Source organism: Cervus canadensis, chromosome 12 (assembly GCF_019320065.1).
Source record: "Cervus canadensis isolate Bull #8, Minnesota chromosome 12, ASM1932006v1, whole genome shotgun sequence".
In the NCBI taxonomy this organism is placed as follows: Eukaryota; Metazoa; Chordata; class Mammalia; order Artiodactyla; family Cervidae; genus Cervus; species Cervus canadensis.
The window spans coordinates 19,315,570-19,326,322 of NC_057397.1; positions in this window are offsets into that span (position 1 = coordinate 19,315,570).

Genomic DNA, 10,753 nt, shown 5'->3' on the forward strand with positions numbered 1-10,753 from the left:
ATGGACATTTGTCAGCAAGACTTTATCAGATGCTCCGTGGTTCTAAACTACCGATTGGCACTGCATCAGGCTGAGTGTAGAAAAATATCTGCCCTCCCTCCATGAACGGGACACAGGAATGAGCCACAGTGACTGCACTCTCAGGAGGCAGCCTGCGGAGAAGATGAAGGACTCTCGGGAACTCAGGCTTTATTAGTTTTATTGGTAGCTGATTACTTCAGACAATTCCAAATGTCTGGTCGTAATAAAGGCCATCACGATTTCCTAGCCTGGTCTCTTTACATAACAACAGTGTCCTCCCTCTGAAGCCACCACATTCTAGTGCACTGGGGTTACTACATCAACACAGAGACTTTAAGGGGACACAATTCAGCTCCAAACAGCCTGAAAAAGGGTTTAGAAAATGCAGGTACTGTGAAGTGATGAGAAACTCAGAGCATGTGGCCTCATAGTGGTAAGGAGAGGGGGTGCATCAGAGACCAGGAAACTTGAGACACCGATGCTGAGAACAGGGACCTGAAACAATGTAGGCAGGCCTCATCTCATTCCAGACTTATTTTGATAATTAATTAGTATGACTCAATCATTCTTTAGCTGTGGGATGGGGTTGAAGAGAAGTGGCCAGTAAATGAATTATTGGGTCTAGTGTTCATAAAAAAATCACAGGAGATGTGGGAGGATATGGCGATTCCTTGAGGACATTGCATTAAAAAAACAGCAGCTTTAGATTCATTAAACAGCTACTCTGTACTCAGTGAATCAGAAGTCTCAGAAACTAAGTACCTTTATTCCTCCGTGGACTATCTGAAAGCTAAGTAGAGACGGACATATCATCATTTAACCGCTTGGTTTTGGCCAGGAAGCTCTTTGTGATAATTTGTTCAACATCTTATGAATATTTCAGTTGAATAGAAATCAACACAGCAGCTGCTATGTGAACATCTCTGAGATACCTGGTTACTGTTTCTTACAGAACTCAGTTTCCTGGAGGATTATGGAACTATTATCCAAAAGTAAAGCATTATGTTTGTTATTTCCACCACTACGGGGGATACACTTCCTCTAATTATCCACACTGGGTACATTTCTATGAGGAAAAAAACCAGGATGACAGTGTTGTTGAAATCACTATGCATTAAGCCTTTAGCATAGAATAAAGTACAACTTACATACCCCAGGTATAAGCTAGAGATGTATGTCCATGTATGATACTATAAACACTCAGCTCACAGCACAGTTCCTTACTCCATCTCTAGTAATCATGCTATTAAAGGGAATCTCTCTCTTCTCTGATCCTGAAAGCAAGGGTTTACAGTTTGATTGTGTCATGGTTGACATATCAATAAAATATCATGAAACTGTCAGCAACCGGGTCTACTGAAATTAACTGTAATTACAAAAAAGCAAAATCTCTTTTTCTTTGCCTCTCCAGGAGATGATAAATGTACTGTTTCCAAAAAACACTGTTTTTTATAGATATTTCAATTCAGTTCAGTTGCTTAGTCGTGTCTGACTCTTTGTGAATCCGTGGACTGCAACACACCAGGCTTCCATGTCCATCACCAACTCCAAGAGCTTGCTCAAACTCATGTCCATAAGTCAGTGATGCCATTCAACCATCTCATCTTCTGTTGCCCCCTTCTCTTCCTTTTCCAGCATCAGGGTCTTTTCCAATGAGTCAGTTCTTTGCATCAGGAGGCCAAAGGATTGGAATTTCAGCTTTAGCATCAGTCCTTCCAATGAATATTCAAGACTGATTTCCTTTAGGACTGACTGGTTTGATCTCCTTGCAATCCAAGGGACTCTCAAAGTCTTCTCCAACACCATAGTTCAAAAGCATTAATTCTTTGGCACTCAGTTTTCTTTATAGTACAACTCTCACATCCATACACGACTACTGGAAAAACCATAGTTTGACCAGACAGACCTTTATTGTCCAAGTGTTGTCTCTGCTTCTTAATGTGTTGTCTAGGTTGGTCATAGCTTTTCTTCCAAGAAGCAAGCATCTTTTAATTTCATGGCTGCAGTCACCATCTGCAGTGATTTTGGAGCCCAGGAAAATGAAATCTGTCACTGTTTCCATTGTTTCCCCGTCTATTTGCCATGAAGGAATGGGACGAGATGCCATGATCTTTGTTTTTTAAATGCTGAGTTTTAAGACAACTTTTTCACTCTCCTCTTTCACTTTGATCAAGAGGCTCTTTAGTTCTTTGCTTTCTGCCATAAGGATGGTGTTATCTGCATATCTGAGGTTATTGATATTTCTCCTAGCAATCTTGATTCCAGCTTGGTCTTCATCCAGCCTGACATTTTGAATGATGTACTCTGCATATAAGTTAAATAAACAGGGTGACAGTATACAACCTTGACATACTCCTTTCCCAGTTTGGAACCAGTCTGTAGTTCCATGTCCAGTTCTAACTGTTGCTTCCTAACCTGCATACAGATTTCTCAGGAGGCAGATATGGTGGTCTGGTATCCCCATTTCTTGAAGAATTTTTCACAGTTTGTTGTGATCCACACAGAGAAAGGCTTTGGCCTAATTAATAAAGCAGAAATAGATGTTTTTTTTTTTTCTGTTATTCCCTTGCTTTTTCAATGATCCGTCTGATGTTGGCAATTTGACCTCTGGTTCCTCTGCCTTTTCTAAATTCAGATTTAACCTCTGGAAGTTCATGGTTCACGTACTCTTGAGGCTTGCTTTGGAGGATTTTGAGCATTACTTTCCAAGCGTGTGAGATGAGTGCAACTGTGTTGTAGTTTGAGCATTCTTTGGTATTGCCTTTCTTTGGGGTTGGAATGAAAACTGACCTTTTCCATTCTTGGGGGCACTGCTGAGTTTTCCAAATTTGCTGGCATATGGAGTGCAGGACTTTCACAACATCTTTTCACTTTTAGGATTTGAAATAACTCAACTGGAATTCCATCACCTACACTAGCTTTGTTCATAGTGATGCTTCCTAAGGTCCACTTGATTTTGCATTCCAGAATGTCTGGCTCTAGGTGAGTGATCACACCATCGTGATTATCCTGGTCATGAATATCTTTTTTGAATAGTTCTTCTATGTATTCTTGCCGCCTCTTCTTAATATCATCTGCTTCTGTTAGGTCCATATGATTTCTGTCCTTTACTGCGCCCATCTTTGCCTGAAATGTTCCCTTGGTATCTCTAATTTTCTTAAAGAGATCTCTAGTCTTTTCCATTCTACTGTATTCCTCTATTTCTTTGCATTGCTCACTGAGGATGGCTTTCTTACCTCTCCTTGCTTTCTTTGGAACTCTGCATTCAGATGGATATATCTTTCCTTTTCTCCTTTGCTTTAATCTTCTCTTCTTTACTCAGCTATGTGTAAGTCCTCCTCAGACAACCATTTTGCCTTTTTGTATTTCTTTTTCTTGGGGATGGTCTTGATCACTGCCTCCTGCACAATGTCATGGACCTCTGTCCATAGTTCTTCAGGCACTCTGTCTGTGGGATCTAATCCCTTGAATTGATTTGTCACTTCTAGTTTATAATTGTAAGGGATTTGATTTAGGTCATACCTGAATGGTTTTCCCTACTTTCTTCAATTTAAGCCTGAATTTGAATAAGAAGTTCATGATCTGAGCCACAGTCAGCTTCTGGTCTTGTTTTTGCTGACTATATAGAGCTTCTTCATCTTTGGCTGTAAAGAATATATCAGTCTGATTTTGGTGTTGACCATCTGCTGATGTCCATGTGTAGAATCTTCTCTTGTATTGTTAAAAGAGGGTGTTTGCTATGACCAGTGTGTTCTCTCAGCAAAAGTCTGTTAGCCTTTGCCCTGCTCATTTTGTATTCCAAGGCCAAATTTGCCTGTTACTCCAGGTATTTCTTGACTTTCTACTTTGGCATTCCAGTCCACTATGATGAAAAAGACATCTTTTTGGGGTGTTAGTTCTAGAAGGTCTTGGAGGTCTTCATAGAACCATACAACTTCAGATTCTTCAGAATTAGTGGTTGGGTCATAGACTTGGGTTACTGTGATATTAAATAGCTTGCCTTGGAAACAAACAAGGATCATTCCGTCATTTTTGAGATTGTGTCCATGTACTGCATTTTGGACTCTTTTGTCAACTGAGGGCTACTCCATTTGTTCTAAGAGATTCTTGCCCTCAGTAGTAGATATAATGGTCATTTGAATTAAATTCGCCGATTCCTGTCCATTTTAGTTCACTGATTCCCAAAATGTCAACGTTCACTCTTGCCATCTCCTGTTTGACCACTTCCAATTTGCCTTGATTCATGGACCTAACATTTCAGGTTCCTATGCAATATTGGTCTTTGTAGCATTAGGCTTTGCTTCCATCACCAGTCACATCCATAACTGTGTGTTGTTTTTGCTTTGGCTCTGTCTCTTCATTCTTTCTGGAGTTATGTCTCCACACTTCTCCAGTAGCCTATTGGGCACATACTGACCTGGGGAGTTCATCTTTCAGTGTCATATCTTTTTGCCTTTTCATACTGTTCATGGATATTTAAGTGCCATGAACTTTAGGCATGAGACACTTAGTGCATGCTTGTGAGTGTTGGTGGAAAGTTAGAACACCTTTAAAGGAGGAAATACTTTCTCAAATCTAAGGAAAGCAAAAGCTAAGCATAAAAATTAAAGAGAATTAATGAAAAGAATTAACAAAATAAAAAACCATAAATTATGTAACATTACTCTATGACAAACTGTTCTCTCACCAGAATACAAAAAAAAAAAAAATCCTTGAAAAATAATGTTAAACTATCTCTAAACAGTAACTTTAATTCTGAAAACAGGTAATTGGACTTCCTTGTGAACAATCATATCATCAAAACTTAATGTATGTGCCTGAACCATGAGGCTTCCCCCAATAGTTCTGCAGGTAAAGCATCAGCCTGTAATGTAGGAGACACAGAAGATGCAGCTTCAATCCCTGGATCAGGAAGATCCCCTGGAGTAGGAACTGGCAGCTCACTCCAGTGTTCTTGCTGGAGGATTCCACGGACAGAGGAGTGTGGGGGGCTATAGTCAATGGAGCTGCAGAGTTGAACACATGAAACTGGTTCTGATTTGGTTGTCAGCCGCAAATCTGTGAGTTCTGGATTATGTTTTATTAGATAATGTTAAAAGCCACATGATTTATCTGTGAGCTGTCAAAGCCACTGACATAACCAATGATGGAGCAAGAGAAGAGAGAGCTGCAAGATGGTGGAGATCCACTTGTCTTCCAAACTTGGCTTGCAGATGCTGCTCCTATAAACATTTCCTCTCCAGGCCAGCAATCACTGCCCTGTCCTGGTGGCATCACAGAATTGCCAGGGTGTCCTTGGATGAACGCACTGCACACACGCATGCACCCATGCTGTGGACCCTGAAATACACACACTGCTCAGGTTCTTCCCTGCAGAGCAAGTGCCACCCAGCCAGGCAGCACCTTCACGGGACAGCCTCCTGCTCTCAGCTACATGGGGGTCAGCCTGGTGTGCAGAGCTGATCCCTGATCTCCGGTTACCCTGAACAGCACGTACCAGGTGACTCAGGGGGACAGGGCTCCAGGGCCATTGATCCCAGCACGTCATTCAGATGAGCTGTGGTCACCACACACTGGCCCGGTGGGCTGGTTGGGCTCTTGTCTGGTGGCCCTGCAGACTGACTCCAGCTCTACTTCTCCTTCTACCCTGACTCCCTTGGTCTTTGACGCCCAGTAGATGCCTTCCAGCCTCAACTCAATTGGGCATCTCCTTCCAAAGAAACCAACATGCTATCTACATGGCAAATAACTCTAAAAATGCTGAATAATTGGCTATTATTTTAAAAAGTTAAAAATGATATTTGGAAAAGTCAATTGAACTAAGGGCAACAACTTACAAAACCATAATAATGGACACATTTATATAGAACATAGTTGATCAACAAGGTATGTACATGCTAAAGACTTCCAGCTGTCTAGTTAGACCAGAAGACAAAGTCTGTTAGCAGCCCAGGCAGATGTATTTACTTCCCTGGAGGGGCAGTGGTAAAGAATCCACCAGCAATGCAGGAGACACAGGTTTGATCCCTGGTTTGGAAGATCCCCTGGAGAAGGAAATGGCAACCTTCTCCAGTATTCTTGCCTGGGAAATTCCACGGACAGAGGAGCTTGATGGGCTACAGTCCATGGGGTCGCAAACAGTTGGACACGACTAAAGCAACTTAGCACACACGCGTGCATGCACAGAGGTGCCATGAAAGCAACAAGTCATATCATAAACCACACAGAAAGTGAGCAGAAAGAGCTAGAAAAAGAGATGGCTGCAATGAGCCCTCCTGGGGCGGAAACAAGCCTCAGAGAGCGGCTTCAAGGATGACTCATGCAAATAATCCCAGACTTAACTGTTGCAGACGGTGCAACAATGTATGTCCCAGAAAATTACTGAAAACAGTAAAGCAATCAGCTGAAAATTAGTGGAGGCTAACAGCTGGTATAATACCAACAGGCAGACAGCTTAACAGAGAGACTGGAGAGGAGGCAGACTGAGAGTCTTGTACACATTCTCACTCCAGGAAGATATGGGGTCCACTGAAGGGAAGCCACAGAGGGCATAGGAAGTGGACACCACTGAGCCCACCAGCCTTGGCACTGACCAAGTAAGCCCTGGAGGAGGAGGCTCAGAATCCAGAGCACAGATCACCATTTAAATCAAGCATCCTCTTAAAAGTTCAGTCATCAACAAGACACACAAAGAAATTGTACTCCAGAAACAGGAAAAAAGCAGGAGAACAAAACTGTTGTAGAAAAAGCACAAAGGTCAGACTCCTCAAGGTCTTCGACACAGACATCCTCACTATGTTCCAGGAACTGAAGGAAACCAGGTTTATGGAAAGAAAGGAAGGCATGATGACAGGGCTCATCAAGAGTATCAGTAAAGACAGAAATCATAAGAAAGAACCAGATAGCAATTCTGTAGTTGAAAAGTGTATCTATAATTTTTATAGAGTCATAGAGGGAGTCAGTAGTAGGTCTTAAAGAAGAGCCAACTTACTGAAAAAGACCTTGATTAAGAAAGAGTGAAGCAAGAGAAGGGGGCACCAGAGGATGAGATGGTTAGATAGCATCACCGACTCAGTGGAGTTTGAGCAAGCTCCAGGAGATAGTGAAGGACAGGGAAGTCTGGTGTGCTGCAGTCCATGGGGTCACAAAGGCCCCCATGGACACAGCATAGCAATTGAACAGGAACAAATTGAGTAGACATCTTGCCAAAATATATATACACATAGTTAACAAGCATTTGAAAATGTATTCATCATTATTAATCATCAAGGAAATGTAAGTCAACATCTCAGTGAGATATCACCTTGCATCAGCCAAGATAACCACTAATACTGACACCATCACCAATGGCAATGAAAGCAGAAAATAACAAGTGTTGGTAAGGATGTGAAGGAACTGGAATGCTTGTAAACTGTTCATGGGAAAGTAAAAAGGTGCAGTTGTTGTAGGAAATGTATGGAGATTCTGTAGACAATTAAAAGTAGAACTACCATTGGGTCCAGCAATGCTACTTTCAAGTATTTACCCAAAAGGGATGAAAACAGGACCTCAAGAAGATATTTTCAGATTTGTGTTCACCTGTAGCATTATTCACAATAGCCAAAGGATAGACAAAACCTCAGTGTCTGTTGACAGGTGAATGGATAAAATGTAGTATAAGCACATGGTGGAATGTTATGCAGCATTTAAAAAGAAGGAAATCCTCTTCTGTGCTACTACATGGGTGAACCTGGAGGACATTAGGTTAAGTGAAATAAGCTGGACACAAAAAGGTGAATACTGCATGATTCCATGTATGCAAGGCGTCTAAGAGTTCAACCCCTAGAAACTCTGCAGAAAGTCCTAGAGTGGTGGTTGCCAGTAAGTAGGAAGAGGGGAGGATGAGAAACTGTTCAATGGGTTTAGTAGTTTTTCAAGATAGAAAAATTCTTGAGGATTTTGTGCAACAATGTGAATATATGTATTATTGAACGGTTTACTTTAAAATGGGAATCTCTGGGGACTCAGTGGTAAAGAATCTACCTGCAAGGCAGGAAGCTCAGGTTTGATTCCAGGGTCAGGAAGATCCCCTGAAGAAGGAAATGGCAACCCACTCCAGTATTCTTGCCTGTGAAATCCCATAGACAGAGGAGCCTGGTGGGCTACAGTCATGGGTCACAAAGAGTTGGACATGACTAGCGACTAAATCACCACTACCATATTTTAAAATGGTTAATGTGGTAAATTGCATGTTTTGTGTTCTTAACCCAAGTTTAAACCAGACAATCAATCAATAAAGCACATGCTTTTGAAATAAACATGAAGGATACAGAATATTGGGGTTATTTTACAAATCTAGACTCACTGAATTCAAAGGCATTTATAATAAAGTGCACAGCCTTAAACTAAATATCTCATTTTTCTTAATGTTGTTGCTCTGTGTATAAATTTCTCTAAACTATCTATTGGTTTTGAACATTGAATGGTGCTCTAAGGCATATATTTTTCTGGGCCTTGATTTTTTTGTTCAGGATTCTGTTGTAAGATAGGTCTTTGTTGAGGCATGTAACATTAGTTCACCATTTCAATAAGGGAGTGGCCTTTCGGGGGTTCTCCCAAATTTGAGAAATCTGTTCTGACTTCCGGTCCTGCCTGATATTAAGACACATGTCTTGTTCCAGCCACAGAGTTAAACAAGGAAGCCCTACTCAGCTGGTTCCAACAGCTCTGTTAGACCAGACTGGCAGCATCACACGCTGCACTCCTCATTGAATTTCTATTTTTAATATCTGAGCACATTCCTATCTTTCAAGCTCAGCTCTGATGAATATTTTATTTGATCTAAAATTTTTAGTTATTTCTGCTGTGAGAGTTTTCTAGTTACCCAGAAGAGCCTGCAGTGCCAGAAATATGCCTCATTTGAGGGCTTGGTCTTGAAAAACTACTTGCATCCATTTTTCTCACTGTCTTAATTTTTCTTCTTCTCACAGCGTTTGATTGAAACCCAGGATATGCAACTCTTGGCAAATGATAATGATGCATCTGTTTTATACATCTAGAAAAGTAACACAAGAAAGCAGTTCTATATTTGCATACGCAGGACCACCAAAACACAACTGTGGAAAGCTCAAGTCAGAATGAACTTCCATTGAATATAGTGAACCAAAATCGATTTAATGATAATTCTTTTAGAAAACAACTGGAAAATCTAATGGAGCAGAACTTTTGAGCTTGGATGGAAAAAAAAAATGAAGTGCACTTCATTTTTCTCTTCATTTCTTTGTTTGCTCTATTTAACCAATAGTAATGTAGCACCCTGCCGGTAAGTTTGCTGTATAATCTCTAAATATTAACTAAATGATGCTGTTTAACACCCCAGTGACAAACTGAGTCTAGAGAGCTTCCGCATCCCCTGATCTGAAATCAGACAGCAGTCACAGCATCTGAATCAGTCTAGCCTGTCTGTAGAGTCTGTGTCTGTGACCTCTGCTCTGTGCTGTCTCTTATACATGAAACTTTTATCCAGTTTAATTTTTGAATTTTCATCTTTCCCTTATGAAAGTACTTTCACTCTTTAGAAAAAAGTGCATTTTGATTTCATTCATGTTACATTTAAGAAGGTTTATCTTTAGACTTTATAACCACATTTTGGTTCTGTTGTAAACAGGAAATGACTAACAATGAACTTGATATCTTACAACATTCAAACCTTCAAAAAGACTTGAAAAGAACAGCTTATAAAGCAGCTGTTGGCTTGCCTAAGGTAAAGCTTGCGGAAGTTTAAGATTCTCTCCTGTAAGATTCCTTATAAGTGAAATATGCTAGGGAAATAGGTAGATGCAGTGAAAAACAAATTAGTACTCAAAGTGAAATGTGTAAACATTTAAACAGTCTGATACTTTCAGATGTCTGTATAATAAGAAGGCTTCACTGACAACTCTGTGTGTGTTGGGGAGTGGTGGTGAGTGTGTGGGTTTGTGTTTAACAAGCAGCACTGCCCACTAGAGTGATGGTATTTCAACAGTGTGGACAGAACTGACACTGATACACCATCAAACAAACACCTCTCTCAAGACACTTTAAATTGCTCCATCCCTAAGGTTACAAATTAATAGGCAATCATGACACATGGAAGATGACAAACTGCTATTAAAACGTCAGATATTCTCCTAAAGCAGAAGGTTCTTTCAGACAAGTCAAGAAAGAGTGGGATTTTTTTTTTTTAAATGAAAGATCTTTTGTGGCTTAATGAAGGAAAGCATTTTGGTTCAGTATGAAAAAATCTGGAACATGATGACAGAAAATAACAATTATTCAGAAGCAAAAGAATAATTTTTAATAAAAATGTTGAGAGGTGTGAAAGTAAAATCTGTTCCTCTGGAAACTATGTAAAAACACTGAGTTTGTATATAAACAAAATGCATTATCACTCTTAAAATTAGTTTGATGCTTGTCATTTTCCCAGAAAAGTCCTACTTTGTAGCTGAGAAAAGGATTGAGCTGTGTTTTCTTTAAAACTAAGCTTTGGAAACTTTTATTTTTTCTGTGGCATCTATGGTTTTCTTCTGAAATATATCAACTCATTCAAATCTAGCTGTTTCGCTTCTCTGGGAAAGGGAAGGGAAAATAGTGCTCAATCTTATTTTATATACACGAATTTATCACATTTGTTTAACACAGATTCTCCAGATCCATTAGTGTTCCTTCTGACCATGTAAGATATCTTAAAATTGAAATTTAATATTTTTGACAT